Below are 27,152 nucleotides of genomic sequence, written 5' to 3' on the forward strand. Positions count from 1 at the left end.
TTGAATAAATTGTATCTGCTCATTTCAATACTTCAATGTTCCCATCTGCAAAAGTGGAATAATCCTACTTACCATCTACCTACTTTATGAAAACTGCCATGAGAATTAGTTGGCTGTGGTCTGTTATGTACTTTTAAGATATTAAAAAATACTAGGAAAACGCGTTTGCTACATTAATAAGTATTAGTTATAATTATATGCCATCATGATTCTGGTTGGGTGTTAGGTGACAGGGCTATCAACAACTTTATAAACTTCCCATGCCCTATGGAGAAGTATACCATCCATTCTTGTATATTTGAGAAATATGATTTGACCCAGTTGCTTTCCCAAGTCTAAATGGATCCTTGGCATAGCAAGATATCTTGTAAAGCAATTATTCCATTCAAGTTCCTAGTATATTTTTTCATTTATTTTGTTTTTATAGCTATTTTGACTCACCAGGCTAGAAATGCAAAATGTAATTTAAAAATTTCTTTTTGCCTTCTGTGCAAGGATGTTGGGGGAGATATGTTTATTGAAACAACGATAGGGAATTTTTGATGCATTTTAAGCACTGAATATCACAGTATGCAGTACTTATTAAAGATAGGCCTCCACAGTCAAAACACAAACCATGCACAACATTAGAGCATTTTATTTTGTTCTACAAGTTATAGCTACAGATTTTTCCAGAATCATACTCAGACTGGACTAAAAAAGCATGTTAAGTTGCCAAAGACCACCCACTTCCTATGTGTAAACCAATACACACTTCCATGAACATATGCTTGGCTTGAGACTCACTCATTGATAGACAGCCCTGCAAATAGAGTCAATGGTAATTTAGCCTATCTAAGCAATTGAGAACTCTGCCCATTGGAAATTCAGACATTCAGTTTGAGCTGGAGTTAAGGTGAACCGTGAACAAACCAGCAAAGAGGAACATATTCCGTTCTGTTCTTTGTAATTCATAAGGGCTATGATATTCAACTGCAGAAGCAACATTTATGTTATCCTACCAGATAGAATGCTTTTAATCATCTCCTTCATCCTCTTAACTTACATCATAGGAGTTGTAATTGTTTTTTGATTTCCCCAGACTGGACACTTAGCCCAAGGCACAACATTTACCAGTACAAACCTTAGATTCACAATTCAATTTATATTTATATTGCTTCTTTTAGAGACTATAGATCTACGGAAACTCTTTCAACAGAGATGCAGTAATGTGATAATGTTGCACGCCGGCAGTTATGGTGAGATGCCGAATACCATACTTTGACAAAATGGAGACAGCTGGCCAAACAAGTTTTCTTTGCTCTTTTGCCTCCTGGGGTGTTTAAAGATCTCTCTCCACATGATGCCTGGAGAGTTAAAAGGAGCTTTTGATAAATGTAAGATTTGTTTTACTAAATAACTTCATATCTTTTTCAGTAGCAAACCAGTCATCTGTATAATTGCATATATGTGAGTGGGTAAGTGGGTTGACCTTTAAAGGTCACAAACCTCCTAAACCTTTTATTAAATGGTGTTAATTGCCAATGGCCTCCAGTAGCTGCATGTGGTTTCCTACTGTTGACCCTCATTATATACACTGATAATATCTGACTTCCATCGTAGAATTGTTCAGCTCTTTCTATGGAGACATTGTTTAGAAATGCTATGGAAAGGGTCCACAATAGAGTGAGTGAAGAAAGTTTTTCGGAAAGCTTAGATTTGCGCCTAAGAACCGAAGGCATAATATATCATAGAATAACCTTGGCTATTATCAATGATGTGTATTCTTTTAATGCTGTAACTTATAATCTGATATTTTTATTTATAGAATAAAACTTTTACACCTTTTTATTTCTATGCTATTCTATGATTTTCTCCCTTTCTCCTTTTTCCCTCCGTGTGGAGAATTTTCAGTGATAACCACCACAATTCAGACGTGTAGATGTGTTTGCCTTTTTCCCCTTACCGGTAATAGAAATCATGCCAGTGCTCAGGAAGTATGTTGTATAATTTGTCCTTGTCCATCTTTTTCTTGTCCCATATTCATTGTGCAGTTGTAAAGAAAACAAAATCGTGGGACAAAAAGAAGGTTATGCGATCACAGAAATCTTAGTAACAAAGCTCCATCTCTTGTTGTCAAGATGAATTTTCAATCACTAAATCAAGAAGTATTTATTAAGACCTACTGTGTACCAGGTGCTAGGGATGGCCAGTACAATGGATGACACAATTCTTACTCACAAGGAGAATGTATTCTGATGGAAAGACAACAAATACATATATAAGTATATGCAGAATGAATATAAAGAAAATAAATATAAGTAGTTAATTATTCAGTAGTTTAGGAGGATATCAGGAAAAGCTTCTTACAGAAGTAAGTCTTAAAGGAAAAGAGGGATTCTGTGAGTTGAAGATGAGGAGGAAGTGCATTATACTCTTAGGGTATGGCCAGTGCAAAGGCAGGGAGATGAGAGTTGGAGTGTTGTGTGTGAACACAAAGGATGAAGGAGATAAAAGGTCATTTTGACTGAATTGTGGAGTGCAAGAGAGGGTGTCATAAGGCTAGGAAGATAGGTTAGGACCAGGTTGTAAAGGGCTTTAAAATCTTAACAGAAGTCAGGAGCCACTCAAGTTTATTGAGTGATGGGCATAGCAGACTTATTACTAAGAAAATCACTTTGGCAGCAATGATAGTCTGGAGACCAATTAGGAGGTCACTGCAATAATCTGGTTGAGAAGTGATGAGGGATTGAACTAAGGTAGTGATTGTATAAGAAGAGAGAAAGGTTGGATGGGAGAGAGAGGAGGTAGAAGTGGCAAAATTTGGCAACAGACTAGATATGTAGGGTAAAGGAGAGTGGGGAGTTGGGCGTAATGCTGAAGTTATAAACCTAGGAGACTGGAAGACTTTCTTAGAATATAAACCCCCAGCGCGCAAGGAGTGAGTGTACTGTATTTCACTGTTTATTACAACAGAGACAGTTCACTTGTATCAAACCTTTTTGCAGGTGATGATAGTAGTTACAGTGATGGTGATAAGGACATAGGCAGAAAATGGGCAGAGTCCATGATTTTGCATGGAGAGTGAATCTAATGTTTCATTCATGTTGGTGATACTTCGTTCCTGACCTTTCTTCTGGTTTGTTTCTTTTTGTCTAAAGTGTTTTTTTTTCAATTCTATATGGGGTAGACCTCTCTTGACACCCCATCCCCAATTCCCTCTTTTTCTTTCTTCTCTTAACTCCTTCAACTGAACAGAAATGCCTTTAGGAATTGAAATTGGCATGTCTAGTCTCCAAGGAAGGTTTCAGTTGTAAATGTAGTTGGCTATCTAATCCTCACAACCAAGAAGAAAGTATAGTAGAAATTGAGTGGAAGCACCAATCAAGTCCCTAGGTGATTTAGTTTAATGGCCCCATTCAGCTAGATGGCCCTGTAGCCATTCTATGGGTAAATCTATAGTAGTAAACCTTAAAAGGCTTTGTAAAAGGGAGTTATTAATAATAACACTAGATTATGAACTGTTCAGTCAGTCAACAAACATTTATTAAGTGCTTACCATGTGCCAGGCAGTGGCACTAGGGGTGGAGGACTGGGAAAAGCCTCTTGCAGAAGTTGGGATTTGACCCGAGTTTTGGAAGAAGCCAGGGAAGCCAAGAGGCAGAAGTTCGAGGCAGAGCATTCTAGGCAAGGGGGTACTTTCAGAGAACCAGGCCACATCTTTTTGATAAAAAAGATTTTGTTACAATTAGTGTCATGGGGTCAGTACTAGATAAAAAGAGTCAATTGTTAACTATTCAGTGTGAGTATTTACACCTCAGAAATGGGCAAACCTGCAAATCATGGCTTGATTTATTGTTTTGTTGATTATCTAGAGCTGAGAAAGTGATGGAGAAAATGTTAATGCAGATTAAACTTGAAAGTGTATGAGAAAATACATTTTTTGGAGATCTTTTTGTTAAACATTTATTAGCACATGTGAAAGAAATGATTATCAATAGCCAATTATGAGGGAGATCCAGGTTTTTTCCCTGTCCTATTACCTTGTTTGAAGCCCAGCCTTTGAAGAACATTACTGACCTCTGCCAAAAATTTACCCCACCTAGACCATTTTATCTAGGTGAATTCCTGCTTATTATGTTTTACTCAGGTTTAGGTGGGGATAAAATTCTTTTATTAAATTGTCCAAGGCTGGGGGTAATTTGGAAGTTAATGACATGAACAAAGTCACATCCCCAGCCCCTCATTAGAATATTCATTATAAGATTATAATATTCATTCTATCTCATTACTTGTTAACCAATCAGAGTCGGTTGCCACCCTCAGGAACACACACTCTTCTAAGGGCATATAAGTGTTGAGTGGGTTCTATGATTGGTCTTTGGCATTGAAGAGTGTCACTGACCCCCCCTTTTTTTAATAATATGCTAGCATTATTAACAAAATGATTAATTATACAGAAATTATGCCTTTCAAATGTTTAAAATGTCACACACTGCTGCCAGTGAGTAAAACTCTTGTTGCCAAAGATTTTTATGAAGGCTAAATCCATACATTCCATCTACTTTGTCTATGTGTATTACATCAACTATTTTGTGTTCATGATGTCTCCCCTATAAAGGACGTAAACCTCTTGCAGGTAGGGGCTGTTTGGTTTTTGTTTCTGTCTCTAGCACAGTGCCTGATGCAAAGTTCTTCAATATGGGCTTGTTGAATGCAGGAGCCCTATCCAAGAAGCAATGTGATGTCTTCATACTATCCCATTTTCTTTCCCTCTCCATTTAGTTTAGTAATGTATACACAAAAGATAAAGTGGGAGTATGAGCAGGGATGTGCTGGTAAGTGTTGATACCTGGTTCTCTGAAACAAAATGTACCCATGACACGTTTTTAAGTTTAGTCAGCATTATCACCATTTTCTCCATTACTTTCTTAAGTCTAGACATATAATAAAACAATAAATCAAGCACTGATTTGTAGCATTTGCCAATTTCTGAGGTGGAAATGCTCACACTGAAAATTTAACAATTCTCTCTCCTGATCCATTATAGCTAGTTTCAGCACATCACTCTCTCTCTCTCTCTGTGTAGGAGATACTGAAAAGTTCTTAGGCTTTGTCAGGAAGTTTCACATATTCCTCTGTACAAACTCTAGTTTTTTCCAGGTTCAGGAACTTGATTTTAATCAGTTTTTCCAGAGCTTATCAAGCTCAGGGGAATGGATAGCAGTGAGCAAGATCATCAGAGACTTATTGACAAGCCAAAATGTCAATTTATTTATACTGATATCTTAATGATTATTTAATTTAATAATTTGTTATATTTTTAATTATTAAATTATACATTTCCTTATAAATACCAAATAGATAGGATTACTTGTGACAGCTGATCAGCATATTTTCCTTTGGGGAGAAAACCAACTTATAGCAATATATCAAGAACTTTTAATTTATTTATATGAAGTCTTAAAGTCTTAGAAATTTCCTCTGAAGCTCAGAGAGGTTAAGTGGATTGCCTGTAGTCCTCAGTTAGTAAATATCAGGGGCAGGATTTGAACACAAGTTTTCCTGTGCTCTTTCCATTATGGGCACTGTCTATCTAAGGTTAACTTAAGAAACCACATTAGTTTTAATTTTTGTAAGATGCATGTTTTTCAGAAGTTAAAAGTTCATGAGCTATTTGCCATTTAGATTTTCAGAAATATTTTGAAAATATCTAATGTGAAACTGTTGTATTGCTGCAAAGAGAACCCTGGAGGGAGAGTCAGGAAGCCTCTGAATGGCCCTGGCAATAACTGGTTACAAGCCCTTTTGGCTAATCATATAATCTCATTTGTCTCTGCTTTTCTGAGCTCTTTAATGGATAGGTTAGACTAGATTGCTCTGAAAAATCCCTTTTGGCTGCAAATTTCTAAAGAATTATAAAAGTTCTGAAAAGACAGGTTTTAAAAATGTAGTCATGATATAGCCATGATTGTGAGGGTATGACTTTATTAGATGCCCTTATCGCCAAAAATATTTTCACAATGAGAAGCACTATGAAAATATATACTTACCCATCTTTCTTTTTCTTGTTTCCTATTTTTCTGCCTCCAATTTATTTCCCCTCCCATTTTCTCATCTGGCCATAGTACTTCTTTCAAAAATTTTCATTTCCTATTTATTATTTTCATGTAATTTCATGACTTCTCCTGCCTATATTGAGCACAATATTTTGATATTTGCTATCACTCACTTGTTTTCTTGCCAAATGAGGATTTTTCCTGTTCTGGAACCCAAACTCCTAGTACTTCACTTTCTGTAACCAGAGATTGAAATTCTAATTATTCAGGGACTGATTACCCAGCTTCCTTTATTTCTGCCTCCTTCCTGTTGTACCCCTTTGACCACTTTGCAGTTCATTATCACCTCCACCAGTGGATAAGAAAGAATAGGAAAAGAAATTTAAATCTGTCAAATTAGAGATTCATGAGCAGGTTTGACTAGGGGAGAATATTGAAACTCTGGGTGGAAGCAGCTAGTTTGGATCATCATTGGAGCACATTTCACCACCAATAAAAATGAATAATTCTTATAAAAAAGTGATTTTCACTTTTCTATATTTTGAACAGATGAAATGCTTTATGCTAACTTACCTAGTATTTCCAAATGAGTTGTAAAGCATTTTGTATTATTTTAGTCATGCTTTTTTTGAGGAAGCTTGGATTTTTTGCTGGTCATCATGTAAAAAATTAATATTAGAAGCTCACAGTTATGGAAATTGTAAAATTTACAAAGTTTTTTCCTCAGGAAACCCCCCCCCCCAACTTTGAAGTACATAGTGCAAATATGTTATATATGGTTGATCTGGACCTGTGATTTCATTACTATAGAGAACTCATAGTGAGAAAAGTCCTCCTGTGGTAGCTATTACTATTATTACCAATGCATGCCAGTGCCTGCTCTGCTATTTAGAGACTTGCCAGAGGGCACTTAGAGATGGAATAACTTGCTCAGAGTTATATATACAGCCAGCATTTGCCACAGGTGGGGACTTAATTCCAGATCACTGATTCTATGGCCAGCTCTATAGAACAAATCTTGTACTCATCTTACAAATGAACAAAATTAAGGCTTAAGGAAATTAAATGATTTGTCAGTGGTCACACAGTTAATATAAGCTAAGATTCAAACCCAGCTCTCCTGAATTACTTGGCTAGCATTCTATTCTATTCTACTCTACTGTCTCAATGGTGAATAGGTAAGGCAAGTGCTAGTTTCAGATCTAATATGAATTAAATACAAACTTTGTTCATTTTACTTTTCGATAACAAGCTATTTGAGCTTAAAATATTTTCCCCCATCCTTATAGAAGGTAGCATTGTATAGTAAACAAACTATCAGACTAGGAGTCAAGAGACCCAAGTCTGAGTACAAGCTATGTCACTAATGGTGCAGCTAGGGAGTGCTGGGCCTGGAGTTAAGAAGACTTATCTTCCTGAAGTTCAAATCTGACTTCAGACACTTAGTAGCTGTGTTACCCTGGGAAAGTCACTTAATCCTGCTTGCTTTAGTTTCCTCATCTATCAAATGAACTGGAGAAGGAAAAGGCAAACTACTCCAGTATCTTTGCCAAGAAAACCCCTAATTAGATCATGAAGAGTTAGGCATAACTGAAATGACTGAACAATAACAATGTCACTAACTGTTTGACCATGGGCAAGTCATGTAATTTCTTACGCCAGTCACCCTACTTTACTGGATAGTCAGTTTAATCCCACACTTACTTCTTGAGCCCCAGGATCATGCACAATAGAAAAAAATTGTGAAAGATGGTTCCTGTAATTAGAGAGATTACCTCTAGGTCCTTGGGTGCAGTCTTTTGACTGAGTCCAAATTTTACAGAACAAATCATTTTATTAAGGGGATTTGTTTTGTGAAGTTTGGATTCAGTTAAAGGGCCACACTTGAGGACCTAGAGGGCCACATGTGGCCTTGAGGCTGCAGGTTCCCCAACCCTGGCATAGTCCTATTGGAATTTTAAAAAAAGGTTTTATACAAAAATAGAATGCTTGGGAAAATTCTGAGAATAATTCCTGAAAATAAATAGGTATAAAAATCATAAAATAAATATCATCATACAAATAAAATAAATTAAAATCATAAAATAAAAAGTAAAAGTCATAAAAGTAATAAAATAAAATAAAATAAACAAAAAATCATGAAATAATCTGAGAGGGCAGGGAAGTGTCAATCAATGAAAAAAGAATTTATTAAGCACTTGTAATATGCTAAGTGCTGGAGATACAAACCAGAAATAGGTTCTACTCTCAAGGAGCTTATATTCTTTTCTTTTCCTTTTGGTAAGGCAATCAGGGTTAAGTGACTTGCCCTGGGTCACACAGCTGAGGGAGCGGGTATATGTAACATATATAAATGGAGGTGAAAGGTAACAGTAGGAAAGGAATGAATAGCTGGGGGTGGGAGGTGACGTTGAGAAAAAGCACCTACAGAAGGAGGTGCTTGAGCTGGTTCTGCTCACCCAGGATCAAAAGTTAGGTGTCGTTGTTGACTCCTCATTCTCTCTCTCCCTCCATATCTAATCTGTTGCCAAGGCCTGTCAATTTTACCTTCATAACATCTCACTTATATACCCTCCTCTCTTTTGACACTGCTGCCATGCTATTAGAAGCTTTCACACCTTCACACCTGGTTGATCAAAATAGCATGCGGTTGATTTGTTTGCCATCCGTCTGTTTCCCATTCCAGTTTATTCTCCACTTAGCTGTCAAAGCCATCTTCCTAAAGTGCAGGTCTGACCATGTCATTTCCCCTCTCCCCCACCCCTGCCACCATTCAGTAAACTCCAATGGCTCCCTATTACTTCCAGCAACAAATATAGTATGCTTGGGAATTGAAAGTCCTTCATATGCAGGCCACCTCTTACCTTTCTAGTTTTTTTTACACCTTACTCTCTTTCCCCCCAATCTCCACCATGTGCTCTTCCATCTAATGATATCCTGCATACAAAACACTCCATTTCCTGACTCCATGCATTTTCTCTGGCTGTTCCCCATACCTGGAATTAGTTCCCTACCCATCTCTGACCCCTGGTTTCCCTGGCTTTCTTGGTTTCCTTCAAGTCTTCACTAAAATCCCACCTTCTACAAGCAGCCTTCTGGATTCCTCTTAATGCTAGTTCCTCCTCTCTGTTAATCATCATCAATTTATTACATATACATATATGTATACACAGAGAGACAGAGAGGGAGAGAGAGAGAGAGAGAAAGAGAGAGAGAGAGAGAGCGAGAGAGAGAGCACTTGTTTGTACAAAGTTGCTTGTGTGTTGTTATTCCATTAGATAGTGAGCTCCTTGAGATCAGGGACTTTCTTTTGTCCTTTCTTTGTAACCCTAGAACTTGTACCATGTCTGGCACATAGGTGCTTAATAAATGCTTATCTACTGCCTCAAAGAAATCAGAGACTTTTAGAGGCAAAGAGGAGAAGGGAGAACATTTCTGGCATGAAGGGTATTCTATGCAAAAGCATGGATTCAGAAGATATAGCATCAGGTGGCACCTGAGGCACTCAGTTATAAGAACATCAAATGGTAAGTTAGAATAACTGAATGTGTGTAATACAGTAAGCAATATGAGACAAATGGGAATACAAGAGCCCTCAAGTTGGGGGAGATTTGTATAGATGCAGCAGATGGCCATATTTCATTATTTATGCTTTTATATATCTACAACTTATAAAAATAAAACTAGTCCCGTACCCTCAAGGAGTTTACATTTTAAAGGAGAAAAACAGCATGGTTTTTTCCCTGTGCTGTATGGGCAGGGGTGTGCTGGAGCCAGCTCAAGCAGACTCCAACAGGTAAGGTGCATTATTAAATTTTCAGTGTGAGCTGCAAACTATAAATCAAAGCTTGATTTATTGTTCTGTTGATTGTCTTGCCTTAAGAAAGTAACGGAGAAAATATTTTTTAATGCAGATTAAACTTAAAAAATGTATCCTGTGTTCGTCCCAGGCTTTGGTATAGGCGATGGACAGTCCCCTCATACCTAGAATTCTCTTCCTTCTCACTGTTGCCGCTTTGAACCCTCAGGTTCCTTCATGACCCAGATTGAATGTTACTTTCTGCATAAGGCCTTTCCTGATTGACCCTGTCATTCATCATTCTCCACCTCCATTATTGTGTATTTATTTTGTATATATTTTATGATTATTTATCTTTGAGCATGTAGGTTGTCAATAGGATGCAAGCTCATTGATGACAGAGATTTGTAAGCATTCCTTGAACCTCACACAGGGCTTGGCACATGGAAGACTCTTCATGAAACTTGTCCCCTGATTGATTAGGGAACTAGCTTAGCATTGCAAATGTGCAGGATGCTGTGCATATCCCCATACACCTGTGAGTAGAAAGCAAGGTTTCTGATTCTAGTCCAGTGCTTTCTCATTTATACCATATCTTCTCTCCTGGAAGGCTATTTAGGGAGCCCGTAAATGACCTGTGTGTAGTTAACATTATTCTCCCAGGCAGGGAAAATGGCTTTAATTCCCTTGCATAAACTTGGAGTGGTTCTTTTCTCTTTTTAATTCAAGTCTGGTTTCTTGTTCATAAGTTGGGAGAATAAGGCTCATTTATTTCAGTACATAAGATATCATTTTCTACAATCCACTATGTGTAGACAACCTCTTAAGGTTAAATTCAACTTCCCCCCTCTCTGCCCCCACCTAGTAACTTCCACAGTCTGAACAATAATTGGTTCTTTCTAGGACTTAGATGTTAGGACTTCAAGAGCCATGACTTATCCTTGGGGCATATAAGCAGCAATAATGAGTTTTTTCCCAATGAATTTGCCTACCTTATAACTTCAAAGTAAACCTCTTCCTGACCCCCATCTTCTGCTCTCCTTCCTAAAATAACCTTTCCAAAGGAAATGATCACTCATGAGTTTGAAGATGTAATGAATCTCCTTTTCATGGAGATCTACCTTTTCAGTGATCATATATTAATGTTATGCTCAAGGCCAGGTTTTGAGTCAGCCACCATCATTGCTCTGGCATCCATCCTGGTGCTGTTGTGACCTGGGCTAGTGTCATAGTCTGTTCACTCTACAGAAATGTTTAGATTGCAGCTTTCTAAAGGGTGTTGGAAGTTCTCATGCTTTCCCTCCAGTGAGATGTGCATAATAATAATAATAATAATAATAATAATAATCATGGATTATATTCAGAAAGGTCAGTTTATATGAATGAATGAAACAACTTTTCTCCCCCTACAGAACTTTTCCCTATAATCCTTATAATTAATAACATTAACATTAATAATATAATAATATTAATGCCAGAAGACAGTAAACTATTTTTTCTGTTGATTGCTTGGCAGTTTCTGTTGTATAAATGAAATGGGCTCATTCTAAAGCAATGACATAACTGTATCATACTGAAAGCAATTTCTAGAGTATAAAGTAAAGAGTATTGTATTTGGAGTCAGATGACCTGGTTTGAATCTCAGCTCCTCCTAAATATTCTCTCTGAGATGTAAGTAATTAACTTCTCTGGTTTTCAGTTTCCTCATCTGGAAAAATGAGGAGTTTGGATTAGATCAGGGGTTTATAATTTTTTGTGTGTGTGTGTGTGTGTGTGTGTGTGTGTGTGTGTGTGTGTGTGTGTTTGTGATGAATTCCCTTAACAGTCTGGTGAAGACTGTTGGTAAAGTTGATGGACTCTTCAGACAATGTTTTAAATGAAAAAAATAAACATAAGATTGAAAAGGAAACCAAAGGTTAGTGAAAGCAAAGATGTAATCCTCCCACTCTAATTCACTAACCTTCTGAAATCTATCAATGAATCCCTTGGTGGCCCATGTACCCCAAGTTAAGAACCGCTGGACTAAGTGGTGTCTAGGGTCCTCTCCAGCTTTGTTCAAACTACTGGGGGAATCTTTTAAGTTGCTCTTAGAAAGGTACAATCTATGTTCTGAGGAAGGGAACTCAATAATGATAACTTCTTACAAGTATTTCTTCAATTTGTTCTAGGGAGTCCTGGAAAAAAAAAAAGATTAGTAATTGGCCAGATGTGAATACATCAAATCAAGTATTTTGGACCTGTTTTTCTCCCCCTCATATTTAACTTAAAAACAGTTTTTAGTACAAATGTGAACTATAAATCCCAGATTCAATAGAGAAGATGAAAATTACATGAATAGTTTAGCCAGAGTACTTCTCTATTATCTCATGATTAAAGTGTTAAAAGTAGTGCCAATGGTTTTACAAAGTTAGAAAGGCTCCTAGTGAATACAAAGCAACATACTTGAACATCTGTTTTCTGAGGGTCAGCCTAGGTATGGAGAGTCATCGAGATGACCACATCATGATGTGGATTTTGGTCTCCACAACTCACAAAGTCAACATTTTAGGCAGCAGGGGAGGAGGTGGGTGGGGGGAGACTCCTGATCTGTGGCTGAGCAGGGAGCACCCACATTGCTTTAATTATAGATCTTTTAAGTATCTCAATAAGTATTTTGACCATTATTCACTTTATTTCACCAACTTTCCTTGGAAACAGGAGTTTCTGAGACATTCCTCTTTCCCATGCAACTATTATATAAATTAAGTAATAGTCTTCAACATGAAATCTGTGTTGTGAATCACATATGAAATATATTTTGATTGCTCTTGTCAGTGACTTGACTCATCATCCTTCAAGGAATTCACAGCCATTCATCCTTATCTTAATAATTATTATGTTCATAATTTATATTAAACTCTCTGGTTTTTCTTCTTGCCTAATTTTTTACCTACTGTGGCATCAATTAGATTTCAAGGCACTTATATATTCTAAATTTTAAAAGTATTTAACACAGCACCTTGAACATAGCAGGTGCTCATATATTTGTTGCTATTGTCTGGAAACCAAAGGTTCTAAATATTTTTTTCATATAATACTAAAATAAACTTAATGAAATTCAAAATTTTTGGTTTTTTTTGGTGGGGGGTACATGTCCTCTTGATTTCAGCAGTATAAGAACTTTTTTTTACCCCAAGTAGAAAGGTAACCCTTTTGAAACTTCTTGTTTTAGAGATTTATATCAACCACCGAATAGTTGAAGAGACATATCCATGATCAAACAACAAATGTGAGTCAGAGAAAGGACTTCAATTCAGGTCTTTCTGACTCCAAGACCAGTCCTCTAGCCACTGCATTATATTGTTTTTTTTTGGGGGGGGATTGCTTAATAATTGATCAGTCCACTATCTCTGCCTTTGCCTCTATTTCACATGAAGAATAGTTCCCTTCCTTGCCTAAGCAAACCCTTCTACTTGTATAAATAATCTCCTTCCATCTGATCTTCTCCAGCAGATTTCCCCATTTATCATCCCCCCCATCATCACTTATCTTCAATCTCTCCTTGACTGCTAACTGCTTCCCTACTTCTTACAAACATACCTATTTCTCCCCCCTCCTCAAAAAACCCAAATCCTCACTTGATCTGTCCATCCCCTCATATCCCTCCTCCCTTTTGTGGCTAAACTCCTTGAGAAGGTTATCTAATTGATGCCCCTGCTTCCTCTCACTCTCTCCTTAAATCTCTGAAGTCTGGCTTCTGACTCATCATTGAAGCAAAACTGATTTTTCAAAGTTACCAATGGTCTCTTTCTTTTTAAAAGACTTAAGTTAAGTGACTTGCCCAGGGTCACACAGCTGTTAAGTGTCTGAGGCCAGTTTTGAACTCAGGTCCTCCTGACTCCAGGTCTGGTGGCCCACCCTTAATGACCAAACATGGCCTTTTCTAAATCTATATCTTTCTTTACTTCTCTGCAGCCATTGGCATGGTTGATGATCTTTTTCTCCTTAATACTCTCTTCTCTCTAGGTTTTAGTGACACTGTTCTCTCCCAGTTATCCTTTTACCTCTCTGACCACCCCTCATTCTTCTTTGCTGGATCTTTATCTAGGTCATGTTCCTTAACTGTGGGTGTCCCATAGGGCTCTTGTCCTGGTGATACCATCAGCTCCCTTGGCTTCAATAATCATCTTTATGTAGAGGATTCTCACATCCACTTATCCAACCCTAACCTGTCTGCTGGCCTCCTCTCTTGCATCTCCAGCTGCCTGTCCTGAACTGGATGTCCTGTAGACATCTTAAACTCAATATGTCCAAAACTGAACTCATCTTTCCCCCAAACCTTCTTCTCTTCCTAACTTCCCCATTACCATCAAAGGTGCTACTATCAACTCAGTCATCCAGGTTCAAAACCTAGGCATCATCCTTGATTCCCCACTGCTTCACCCTCCATATCCAATCTGTGGCAAAGGCCTGTCAATGTTACTTTCATAGCAGCTTTCTTATATGCCCCTTTCTCTCCTCTGATACTGCCATCACTCTAGTATAAGCCCTCATCACTTCTCAACTGGACTATTGTAATAATCTGTTGGTTGTTCTGACTGCCATGTCTTTCCCAACTTCAGGCTATACTCTGCTCAGCAGTCAAATCAATTTCTTTTTTTTTTTTGCTTTTGGCGATTGGGATTAAGTGACTTGCCCAGGGTCACACAACTAGTAAGTGTTAAGTGGTTGAAGCTGGATTTGAATTCAGGTCCTTCTGACTCCAAGGCCAGAGCTCTATTCACTGCACCACCTAGCTGCCCCCTCAAATTGCTTTTCTTAAAGGCCGTGTTTGACTCTGTCACCCCCTAATCAATAAACCCCAGTTTCTCTCTAGCATCTCTAGGATCAAATATGAAATCCTCTGTTCAACATTCAAAGCCTTTCATAACCTGGCTCCCTCCCATCTTTCTGGACTCCATATATCTTATTCTTTCTCTGTACTTTTTGATTCAGAGACACTGACCTCCTTGCCATTCCTTACACAACACTCGATTTGCCAGTTCCAGGAATTTTCACTGGCTGTCCCCTATGTGCTTAATAAATGTTTATTGACTGACTGACTGATTAAGGGAATCACTATAAATTGATGGTATGAAACTGGAAAAAGTCTGTATCATAACTACTAGGATTCAGAGCCTGCAGCTAAATTCTTTATTATTTTCAGTTGATTTACATTATATTATATTTAACAATCTTATTACTTTTTGCTTCCCTCAAGTTTACCAAGTTTTCCTGAATCTCTAAAATACTTTATACTTGCTGAGGTATATTATAAAACATGTATCTTTTCTAGGTTCTCTAAAGGTGTCAAAGACAAGTTATAGTTTTTAGAGACCTGGCATTTCCATGCACATACTGAAAACACTCCATCTCATTTATTTCAGATTAAGGGTTGTATTTACAGAAGTGAATATAATTATTTCTATCCCTATTCTTCCTCCTCCTTTCTCATCTCCCCTCAGCTCTGTATGTGAAACAAATTGAGATTTTTAAAATGCTCTAAGTCATGGCAGGAATAATATCTACCATGTAAGTTGAACTAAATCTTTCCTAAAAGATAGGGAAGCTGTTGTTGAGACTTGACTTGTTCCAAGGTGCTGAGTTCTAGATATTGCTGTGGTTTCCTGATGACATAGGGCATAAAAGATTAGGCCACAAGGAGTCAATGCTCTTCATATTTGTCAGCTGCTCCACTGCCATATGAGTCACTACAGCTAAGTTACTCTGCTAATCAGATGTGTTTCTATATGGAGAATAGGGGAGTCACATTGATCTGCACCAGTACTGTATCTTGCTGTATATTCTTTCCATGCTTTGGCTACACAAATTTCCTTTTGTTAACTTTAAGATATTTAACTAGATTTGTGTTATTTTCCCTCTCCCATCCAGTCCATTATGCCTTTTTACCAGCCTGCATTATTCATAATTAGTTTCTGTGGGCAGGTCTACTCATGAAATCTGAGTGAAATGTTGAGAGGCAGCAGTGCTTGTCTGGGCCAATATAGCTGTCAGTAACAGTGGGTACTCTGTTTATAGAAAGGGGAGGCATAGTTCCATGCCCTGTTAGGTGAGGGGAGGGTGATGACACCCTCTGAAGGAAGGAACTTTGCATGTGGCTCCTGAAACATGGGGTTAATGAGAAGTCAATCTGCCAATATCCCATGAGGGTGCCAGTAAAGCTGTGTAGCATTGAACATGGCAGAAAGGGCTCTTTGGACTAACCCAAGTCAAAGCATCCCTTAAAACCCCTGCCTCACTTAGATATAAGGGGTTGCTGGACACTGGCAATCAAAGTATTAGGTACTATGAATAGATTTATCTAGGCACCTCAGTTTCCAAAGGCAGACACCAAGAGAAGAAATATCATGACCTCTTGGGAGTTGGTACCTATTTGGGCACTTTCAGCAATGTCTATGCAAGTTATTGTGGGTAGGAAGCCATTGGAGGTGTCTGAGAAACTGTAGCTAATACCAAACAATATCAGATCCCAGGGGAGGTGAAAGATATTTCCTCCCTAGTGAGGGGAATGAAGGAAGGGCAGAGTTCTTCCCTATGCCAATTTCCCTTACTCTAGCCCTGTGTAGATGGTGAATAGTTTATGGTGAACTATAGGGAGCCAAATAAAGTTGTCACATCCATTGTTGCAGTTGTTCCTAAACTGATCAACTTAGTGGATCAGGTAGCATTCCATCCCTACCCCCTCCTGCCCTTCCATGTTATTGGTATAAGATTATTGACCTTGGTAGTGCTTTCCCCCTTTCTTTTCCCATGGTTGAGAATAGTCGGGTAGTTCATTTTCACTCAGGAAAGAGTCCAGTGTACCTTCATATTTTCCTGCAGGTGATTCAGTATTCCCTCATATCGTCACAGTCCAGTAGGCAGAGACCCAAAAGAATCCCATTTTCTTAGAGTATTGATATCTACAGGTATGATATTGTTGACTGGGAAGGATGAATCCATAGTAAAACCCAAATCTGATAGTGGCCCACCCATATAAAGGACAAAGGATGGGAGATTAACCCAAGGAAAATCTAAGATCCAGCTGTATCAGTCAAGTTTTGGGTAATACAGTGGATAAGGAGAACCCAGACATGGGCCAGAATAAACTTTTTACACTCACTTCCCAACAGTCTGAAAAGGAAGTCCAGAGGTTTAGTGGATTCTGTGAGTTTTGGAAAATTCCTATTCTCCCCCTGAGTATTTTGATGGCTTCCATTTACTGAATCACCTTCGAGGCAGCTTCATTTAAGTAGGGCTCAGAACAGGCTACAATCCTAGAATGCCTAAAATGGATTGTCTAGTAGTCTCACCCCTAGACTCTTATGACTTCATGCAGCCCCTCTTTTTCGAGGCCTTAGTCCGTAAGAAACAAGCTCATTGCATCTCTTAACAGACACCTAAGGATGGCCAAAAGAAATACCCATTAGGTTTCTGGGGCTGTAAACTCTCTGAAGAATCCACTCATAATACCATTTATGAAAGGGAAGAGTAAGAGGAAGGGAATGAGCATTTATTAAGCACTTGCATACTTAATAAATAATAATAACTTTAATAACGTGTGTACTATATGTCAGGCCTTGTGCTAAGCACCTTACAAATCTTCTCACAAATTTGATCCTCACAACAATCCTGTGAGGTATGTGCTGTTATTATCTGCATTTTGCAGTTGAAGAAACTCATGGCCCCTATGTACACATTGGAAGACAAGAGGTTAAGTGACTAGCCCAGAGTTGTATAGCCAGTGTCTGAGGCTAGATTTGAATACGGGTCTTTTTTGACTCTAGGCCCAGTGCTCTATTCACTGAGAAGCAGTTGCTTACCTGGTAGCTAGGCCCTAGTTACTTCTGAATTGGTGACATAGGGTCTTACAATTACCCTTCATTCAGAGCCAATTATGAATTAGGTGATTTGAGATAGTCCCATTAACAAGATGTGTAGGGCACACAGATGTGTAATAGGTTGCTTTTCTGGAGGGTGAGACCTCTACCCCCAGCCCCAGCCCCAATACCTTGCCTCCTCCACTAACTCAATGAGCCTTTGATTAAGGGGACCTGGTTTTGAAAGAATGTCATTTTGCTTGGTTAACTGATGGCTCTGCCAGTGTTGGTGGCATTATGATTTACATTCACAATTGGTCTTCTGTGAGGAGCCTTGGTCAATATTGCTAATAACCAGATTAATGCCATTAGAGTAGCAGAAATTGGTTGCAGCTCCAAAAATGCATTACCAATGTGTACATTGGGTCCATGAAGCCATATTATGCTGAATGTGGGACCATATGATCCCCTTAACTAAGAATGAAACAGATGTTTCTATACAATAGAGTTCCTTATCCCAACCACAACACACACATATGCCATATGATTTTCAACCTGTTCCCTACTGGTAAATTGACCTTCTTGGCTATATTGGAGTTTAACTCTGCTAAATAATAGCTTTGTTATCATGTTCTAATTCAGGAGCTTAGATGTTCCACCTTGTGGAAGCCATGTTTCAAAAGGAAGAAGGATCATTCAGTCTAGTGATTTCTTAGACCTAACTTCCAGGAAGACTTAACCAATAAGGATGGACTGATTTTATATAAAGTTCTCATAGACCTTCCATCCTCAGGGCAGAGTTGTCTAGGCCTTGAGGTTCTGGGGAAATGGCTCAGATTCACCTCAATTGGCAGGTCTCCTTTTCCCTAGATAGTTTGGTCTGGGAAGGTGGTGGTGCAGGAGAAGTCTTGGTATTGAGAGGTACTGTTCCTACTAATCATCACTTTACATTGAGAGATCTACTGTGAACTGCAAAGATCTGGTAACACTCCTTATAAGTGCCAGATGACTGAGATCTGATACTTCTGAAGGGTGCAGGTAAAGCCTGGGTTTTTTTTTTCTTTTTTGTTCTCCTCCATATTTGGTCACTCCTTCAGGGGGAGATCACGTTGATTGTGGCTTTGTTTTAACTGCACTAAGCTCTTTCTCCAGCACTATGCACTCTAGGCTTCTTGAGTCCCCGAGATCATGGAAATCCAGTAACAACTTGAAAGCCATTTCAGTGGTGGTAAATCCTCTTGCAGCGCTTCTTAAACTGTAGGTTGTGACCCCATATGGGGTCGCTAAAATTTGGCAACAGTAAAAGGTTTCTGAATGTACAACAATCAAAAATTAATTCAGAATCAGATGTGTAATGAATCCGAGGTGTTTCTGGCAGCGCTTACCTGCCTGGTATCACGCAACCTCACTTTAGCCTTGGTTCTGAACACAAAGCATGCACACTTTGCACTGCACATGCCCTCAGGCTATGCAAAGTCGATGAATCCTGCTGAAAGGTGAAAAGAGGTCGTGAATGGAAAAAAGTTTAAGAAGCTCTACTCTAGGAGACTTTGTGGGTCCTTTCCATTATAAGTGGGGTAATGTAGGAGCAATATCATTCAGGCAGGTTAGGCTTAATAGTTATTAATAGTCAGAAAAGCTTGGTCCAGGGTTTATTAGTAGGCATTTGTTCTAGTCATTGGCATGGTTTCCTGGTCACCTAGGGCATAAAAATTCAACTTAAAAGGAATCAGTGTCCTTCAGACTTGGTATATGCTCCATTGCTGCATATGTCAAAACATCCCAACTACTGACCAGACAGCTTACCACATGGAGGTGAGAGGGATTACCTGTTTGGAGTAGTGCTGTATCTTTTTTAGTTGCCATGCTAATGGCTAAGTATATCTCTTTTCATTAACTGTTAAATGGCCTTTGAGTATTTCATTTTGTTCCCATTCTAGACCTGAAGCATCACACTAGTCTGAATTAGGCCTGACATACAACATAGGTCACTGAAATAATTCTGAAATTCTGAAATCATCAAATGGAATTAAAGAGAAACTTAAATTATATCACACTGGTGAATTCCACTTTGGGTCAGAAGTTCATGTTATGCTTTGGAACAGACCAAAGCAGGAACTAGAAAGATTTGGTAAACTGGGGTTTTCCTCACTCTGAATCTTCTTTCATCATTAGATTACATGGACTCTCCAACGTGGTTTTCAGTTCTTATGGTTAATTTATTTCACTTAGTATTTTAAAAGCTTTGTTTCAAAGCCTACTGGATAGATGGAGTCAACATGGAGAAAGAAAGAATAGCCTATTTAACAGCTGGTAAAAAAGAGGCTGAGAAGGTGGCAGGGTGGGATGGTGGGGAAGAAGCAATAGTTATGAGGCCAGACATGGTAGATGTGAGGAGGAAGATAGAGATCCAGAAGGAGAATTTGTTGTAGATAGCGTTCTTATAAAAAGTAAACGTGAACAGTAGCTAGGTGGTGCAGTGGATAGAGCACTGGCCCTGAAGTCAGGAGAACCTGAGTTCAAATCCAGCCTAAGACCAAACACTTGACACTTACTAGCTTGTGTGACCCTGGGCAAGTCACTTAACCACCAATTGCCTAAAAAGAAAAAAAAAGAGAGAGTTAAAAAGTAAATGTGAAATACTTGACCTTTGAGAAAGTTAAGGAGTCACATAAAGAATGTATACATCATACTAATTGGAAATCAAGAAGATAAAATAGTGAAGAGGTAGGAAGGTCAAGAGGATGGAAGACATATCTATTTATTTCAACAGAAATTAAGTCTCTACTATGTGTAAGACACTGTGTTAGGTTCAAGAGATACAAAGACAAAAATTAAAAGTCTCTGCCCTCAAGAAGCTTACATTTTACTGAGTCTAGAACTTTATAGCATATACGCAGATAAATAAATAACAGGAGATAAGTAAATTTCATAAGGGATAAAGACAGGTGGTGTGCTGGAGTCAGCTTTAACTGTCTTGTGAGAGCTGATTGTTAAATTTTCAGTGTGACCATTTCCACCTCGGCAACCGCTAAAAATCAGGGCTTGATTTATCATTTTGCTAATTGTCCTGAATTAAGAAAGTGTTAATAATGCAGATTAAATTTAAAGTGTGCATATATATATGTGTGTGTATTTATATCTATATCATCTATCTAACCACTCATCCATCTATCTATCTATCTATCTATCTATCTATCAGCCCAGTTGTTAAATATTTACCAGCTCATCCCTGGATAGAACATTGGCAACCTGGGTGGTGAGTAAATGCTTCATCTGGGATATCACATCTGACCTGAAGAATTGAGGAAGTCTAAGTAAGAGATAATGGAGGAAAGGAGAGAAGACATGCCAGAAATAGGGCCAAACAAAGGCAAAGATATGAAACATGAAATGTCTGTGGAATAGCTAGTGGGCCAGTTTGGGAAATAAAATTAATGAAAGAAATGCTAAAGAACAGAAGAATAACAGTTCAGAAAGTTGAGTAAAGATCAGGTAGAAGTTTTATTGTTATTACAAGTCATGATAGGTGAGATTGATTAATTGGCAGCATTCTTCTGTCAGCCAGGTAAACTCTGAACACAATTTATCTCTCTCTCTCTCTCTCTCTTTCTCTCTCTCTCTCTCTCTCTCTCTCTCTCTGTGTCTCTTTGTATACATATATGTATATGCAGACAAATACATATACGCACATACATGTATACTCACATATACATATATACAGTGTAAGATTCAGAAGAAAAATGGAGGGCAGTCTGTCAGTTTGGGTCAGTAGCCTACCTGGGACACAGGGCAGAGTAAACCTCTGTCATTGAAAGCTAATATGTCATTGACCTCAGGGAAGTGGAATGAGGCAAGTTTGTTTTTCTCTATGGCTAGCACAGGAAGGGAACTTAAGAAGGTCAAAAACATATACACAATGTAGGAGGTGGGGTGGATGTGACTGCTCATTTTATTATGAAATACAGGTTAGTTTAAAGAAGGAGCCACTCAGGCCAGGAGGGGGAAGATATAGGACTCTTTCTCCACAGGAAAAATATATCTAGACAAGTAGATTGGAGCTGGATTATAGAGTTTAGCCTAAAAGTTTCTATTTTATCCTAGAGCCAATAGGGCATTATCGAAGATTTTTGAGAAGGGCTGTGACATAGCCAGACTAGTTTCTTAGGAATATTAATTTGGCATCCCATTAGAGGATCGTGAGTCCCCAAAATAGGGGGTCAAAGCCATTTTTTCCCTTTAGTCCTATAAAAATCTCCATTTGGATTTATAGTAATTATAGCCTACATTTATATTTGTCAGGTAATACTGCACATGACAGCTTTAAATTTTGCAAGGTACTTTACATATTTCATTTGAGCCCTAACAACAACCTTGTGAGGTAGGGACTGTTCTTAATTTCCTTTCTATAGATGAGCAAACTGAGGCTGAGATGTTGAGAAGGGTTATCTGGGAGTTAGACTTCAAGGCCAGGTCTTCTTGACTTCAAATTTAGAACCATCCACTATGTCCCACTGCTTTTCAGTAGAGGAATTTAATCATGCTTCGGGCCAAATTTTTTTTAACTTCCTTAGTGAAGATTATAAAATTATACTTTTAATCAAGTGCCCTGCTAGAATCCAGAAGGCCTAAATCTTGATAGAGTTCAGTGAGTATATCAGTCCCCCTCTAGGCCACTACCAAATGCAGGTCATATCTTAAAAGAATAAGTTATATTTAAATTGGTAGACATTGATAAATAATAATTATGCAAATCATATTTTGAAAAAAAAATGGCCTATATTAAAATCTATACAATAATTGAATGTCCTTGGGCAGGTCACTTAGTTCTGCTGAACCTCATTTTCCTTCCCTGTAAAATGAAGGGGTTGGATTGCATTTCTGAAGCTTCTTTCCACCACTACCATTTGCGATTTTATGATTCTAATAGTTTGAATTATTTCCCACTCCAACCTTTGTAGACAGAGTCATAACTAGCAATTTTGGTGCTTGAGACAATTGTGCCCTTAATCAACTTTTGACTTTCATGGTTTTTTTTTTTTTGGTGAGGCAATTAAGGTTAAGTGACTTGCCCAGGGTCACACAGTTAGTGAGTATCATGAGGCCGTATTTGAACTCAGGTCCTCCTGACTCCAGAGCTGGTGCTCTATCCACTGTGCCACTTAGCTTCCCCCTTAATCAACTTTTAAAGACAAGATGTGCATGTATATGTGCTTGTATGTGTATGCATATGCATGTGTATATAAGAGACCATAGGACGTTGCCCAATGGGGGGCGGAGAGAGAATCTTTGGACATCAACCTCAGCCTGGGTAGGAGATTAATTTGGATGTGGCTGACTTGATAGAAAAAGGAAGTTGGTTAACTGGTAGCTTCTTATTTTAATTAATTATTCGTGATAACTAGGTGCTAAGGTCAATTGTTGCTAGAGGAATGTTGCTGAAAGAGTGGTATTGGTGACCTTTAAATTTTCATGACTAGAGACAAAGCCCTCGTTCCCTTATCCTAGTTATATTTCTGTCATATGGTGTGAGTTTTCAAATTTTTGCAATTGAAGAACATTTTAGTTTGAATAAAACATTGAAGGAATTGCATCTACACTCTCTAGGGTGGAAATAGGGCCAGTGAGTCTGAAGAATTTGTGCTATGCTATTTATGACCTGGGTGAACATAGCCAAGTCACCTCACCAATCTAGGTTTCAGTTTCTTGCTCTATGAAGTGAGTGGGTTGGACTAGCCAATCTTTAAAGTCAGTTTCAGCTTTAAATTCTATGATCCCATATATCAGTAATTAAGAGAAATCATCAGGGCCCGAGGGGGAGAAGGAGGATGGCCCAAGCCATTATTTGAGAGAGAGGCACACAGAGAGAAAATCAGAGCCTTGCTGAATCAAATCCAGTTCATTATGAATACAAAATCTAGCAGGGAAGTCTAGAGGCAGAAAACAGAATAAGAAACTGATCTAAAACCAGGGAAACTGACATGGAATCAGGAAGAACATACTATAATGGGCAGCTGCAGATGTTGCTGAAATGACTGGTTTATCCTCCTTCCCCACGGCCTTCTCTTTGCTCCATTGGCTGTTGTGGCTGTGTGGTTGGACAGATGGGACCACTGTTGTAATACTAAAAGAAAAAATCTTACAAGATACCAAACAATGTAAGATTGACTCATAAACAGAGAAAAAGTTATATTTTCATTCCCCTCCTCCCCATTAGCCATGTCCCTCTCCAAAGAAAGAAAAAGAAGGAGAATAAAAATATGCATCAATATGTACCCTGAATCCATTAATTCTTTGTGTGGAGATGGATAACACATTTCATCATGAGTTCTTTGGAACTCTGGTGGATCATTGTGTTGTCCAGAGTTTCTAAGTCTTTCACAGTTAATAATCTTTACAACATTTCTATTACTGGGTAAATTGTTCTCCTGGTCCTGTTCACTTCATTTTGCATCAGTTCATGCAAGTCTTTCCAGGCTTTTCTGAAATCACCCCTTCATTATAAATAGCACAATAAAAATTATATTTTCAAATCAGTTTTATTTCATATATACTGATATTATAATCACTGCCCAGCTGACTAGGATCCCCCACTTTGCTGCCTTTACGTGAGCCTGCCTTCTTTCTGTAGGGGAAACCTTGTAAAAGATTAGAAAGATCAGAGAATTTGGAGTTAGAAGATCTGCATTGGAATTCTGCATCAGCTACTGATGCTGTTATGCTGAGTGATTCATTTAAACTTTCTGGGGCTCAATTTTCTTATCTGTAAAATGGGAACAATAATACCTCTATTATCTTTTGTGCAAGGTTGAAGGATTGGAAGGATAAAATTAGATAATGCATGTACTTTGCAAACCCTGAGGTGCTATGTAAATGTTGACTGCTGTTATTATTGGTGAAGTATCTGGGTTTATTTGTTGATTATAAGTATAAATGACCTCAGATCTTCCTCTCCTGTCCAGTCTACTTCCCTTCCCTCATTCTCTTCCCTTCTTCTCCTGTCTTTTTCTCCTTCCCTTCCACGTTCTTGCTCCCCATCCTTACTCCTACCATCCTGCTCCAGGGACCATTTGTAATTTTCTCGTAGGTGCAAAATTCCTACAACTGAAGAACGTGGTAGAGTGAGGCATTCTTTTTTGTTTCCTCTACCCTGTGTGGAAATCTTCAAAGATTTCTTTTGTAGGTTTGTAAGAAGCAAGTCTACAAGTGACAGGCCAAAAAAGTAAGGCTCATTCTTTTCAATAAAATTTATGTTGGAGATTTTTCCCCTCACTCAAATTCTTTAGATCTAAAGATGTTAAATAGGTCCTTTCTTTAAAAGAATGAAATTAAATCACCAAACACTATACAATAAATAACCTCTACCTTATTCATGGAATATAACAATAATAGTAATGATAGCTAGCATTTATATTGGGCTTTAAGGTTTGCAATCTGCTTATATTTTCTCATTTTATTCTCACAACCCTATGAAATAAGTGCTGTTATTATCCCCATTTTACAGACAAGGAAACTGAACCTGAGCAAACATAGGGAACAGATTTTCCTGACTCCAGGTACAGCCCTCTATCCATTGTGCCCCCTACCTGCCTACAATGCCATAAATGAAAACATTTATGATTTCTTATTCATTCTTTTAATTAATAAATAAGAATTAAGCATCTACTATGTATAGGGCAATAGGGGTGTTGGAAGAGATACAAAGTTTAGGTAAGACATTGTTTTTGCTTTCATGGGAGCCGCTGGGATTAGAGATCCACATAGATATTTGCAATATATAATACTACAGTGGTTTCCTCTGGTTTGCCAACTCCATCTCATCATTTGGAGAAGCAATTGCTTGGAAGCAGCTTCAACTCTAAGGCCAGTCTAGATCAACAGCCCCAAGACCTGTTTCATGGGGTTTCAATACTTCAAAGTGATTGTGTTCCTCAAGGTCTTTGGGAGCTCTCAGCAACTTAGGCTAGAAATTCACACAAAGAGCTGGTGCTGGATTAGTTCCTGACCATCCTTCCTAGAGAGGTCAGGACTTAGGTGAAGTCACAATGTCAAGAGAGCAGTAAGGAGGCAGATATATTCTGCCTCAGGAAGGAAACATAGCAGAAGTGGTAAAAGCCTGTGAACTCCTGACAGCTAAGTTCAAGATAGAATGATCTTTGACCTGGAAAGGAATAGGATAGAACAGAACAAAAATAAACCCCAAATTTATATGTTTTGATGGTATTTCAGTCCAAGCTCCAGGTTCACATTAACATGAAGATGCCTGTTGGATATCTCAAATTCAGCATGCTTCCGATTGAAATCAGTATCTTAACCCTTAAATCCATCACCCTTCCAATTTTCTCTGTCCCTGGTGAGGTTACTGCCATCTTTCCAGTCACCCAGGCTCACAACTTTCAAGTCATTCTTGACTCTCATGTTCACTCAATAGTTCTAACCAGTTACTATGTCCTGCCAATGCTTCACTCAAATCTATCCCCTTTTCTTCACTCCCACTGACAAAACTTTAATTCATGTCTTTGCACTGACAAAATTCTAATTCAGGCCCTTATCATGTACCTCTTGCTTGGATTATTGTAACAGTTCTCTATTTGATCTCCTCTCTAGTCTCTTCACTTTCCAATCCATTCTCTAAATAGCTGCCATGCTGATATTCCTAAAACACAAATCTGATGATAGCATTTTTGTTGTTCAGGTAATAATAGCACCCACCTTCCAGAGTTGCTGTGAGGATAAAATGAGATTATATTTGTAAAACATTTCATAAACCTTAATGTACCATATGTTCAGTCATTTCATTCATTTCTGACTCTTTGTGACCCCATTTGGAGTTTTCTCAGTAAAGATACAGGAATGGTTTGCCATTTCTTTCTACAGCTTATTTTACAGATGAGGAAACTGAGGCAAATGGGGTTTAAAGTGGTTTGCCCAGGGTCACACAGCCAGTAAATGTCTCAGGTTGGATTTGAAGTCATGGATATGAGTCTTCCTGACTATAGGCTTGGTGCTCTATCTACTGTGCCACCTAGCTGCCCTGATGATATCACTACCTTGCTCAAAACCTTTCAGTGATTCCCCTATTGCCTTTAGGATGAAAAACAATAAACAAAACCAAAAACTACTCAGCCTGGAATTTAACTCTCAGGAGTCTGGTGACAATTTACTTTTCCATCCTTATTTTACATTAGTTCCCTTCATGAATTCTATGTATTCAAAGTAGACTACCCGCTATTCCCCAAACTTGAAAAAACAAAACGCATGTTCGTGCATTCACTCAAGCTAGGAATTTCTAGTTCACTCTTTCCTCAACTCTGCTTCTCAAAAATCTTACTGACTTTCAAGCTCCACTCAATTTCCTTATCCTTCACAAAGCCTTACTTGATGCCCTGAATTATTAAAGCTCTCTTCCATTCCTGAAATTACTTTCTATTTGTTGTTGTTTAATCATTTTTTCAGTCATGTCTGACTCTTTGTGAC

This window comes from Vombatus ursinus, unplaced genomic scaffold, assembly GCF_900497805.2.
Source record: "Vombatus ursinus unplaced genomic scaffold, bare-nosed wombat genome assembly UNPS02010320.1, whole genome shotgun sequence".
Lineage (NCBI taxonomy): Eukaryota > Metazoa > Chordata > Mammalia > Diprotodontia > Vombatidae > Vombatus > Vombatus ursinus.